The sequence below is a fragment of the Amblyomma americanum genome, chromosome 6 (assembly GCF_052857255.1).
Source record: "Amblyomma americanum isolate KBUSLIRL-KWMA chromosome 6, ASM5285725v1, whole genome shotgun sequence".
NCBI classification, from domain to species: Eukaryota; Metazoa; Arthropoda; class Arachnida; order Ixodida; family Ixodidae; genus Amblyomma; species Amblyomma americanum.
The window spans coordinates 128,580,493-128,581,383 of record NC_135502.1 but is presented as its reverse complement, the minus strand read 5'-3'; the positions used below and the strand labels follow the sequence as shown (position 1 = coordinate 128,581,383).

At 41.2% G+C, this 891-nt stretch overlaps 1 pseudogene; it reads left to right on the top strand.

Annotated features, from left to right (window-relative positions):
* The first annotated feature begins 437 nt into the window (after positions 1-437).
* Positions 438-618, top strand: LOC144095751 (U2 spliceosomal RNA; annotated as a pseudogene).
* The last annotated feature ends 273 nt before the right edge of the window (positions 619-891 follow it).

Sequence of the window (891 nt, the reverse complement as noted above, 5' to 3'; positions counted from 1 at the left end):
ATCAGCGTAATTAGTACGCATGAAAGGCACCTTTTTCATTCGTTTGTTATATGGGTAAGGTTGTGGTGTTATACCTATAGGCAAAATCACTAAGATAGGATTCATCTCTCTTGAGACAAGTTTGGTACCGAAAAATTAATCAGCAAAGAACTGCAGTGTTAGATTACTGAAAAAAAAAAAGAAATGGCTTAACGTGTGCATCTAATAGGGAACATTTGTGATTATATGAAACGCCTTTTTTTTTGTAGGCTAAATATGCTAGACAAATTGAGGTTCCTAATTGTACCCTATACTAATAAGCGCTGAGAGTTGAACCAAAGAGTGAGTTGTAGTAAGTTAGTGCTTTTATATGTTGTGATAAAATGGAACTTACTCGTGATAACATGCGAACAATGCGGGAAAGTTTTGACCAAACTAGGCGAGTGTGTAGCAATGCCCTTCTTTCTGATTCTTCTGATTTGCTATTAAATCTTTCTGATTTAATATCTTATACAAGTTCCATTTGGACCCAAGATCTTAAACTTATTTTTGGAAATATGGCGGAGTGCTTGAAGCTTGCTTCACCTCTGCCACCGGTTTGCCCGGTATTGCACTGCCTCCGGGATCGGCCTGGGACATCATAGCGCGCGTCTTTTCTATCCTATCGTTCTATCCCATCTTTTAACTCTCCTTCTATATGCACGTGGTAGCGATTGTGGCTCAGCTTGAGCCAGTGAGCAGGCCTGTGCACTTTCCTTTCCTTTTCTTACACGACAACAACAAGCAAGGAAGCAAGCAAGCAAGCAATCTAGGTATGTGCGTGTGGATTCCAAAGCACGCTTGCATGGCATAGAACACTTAGGTGCTTGGCTCCTGGGACAACGTTAATGTTCCATGAATCGCGAGCGAGAG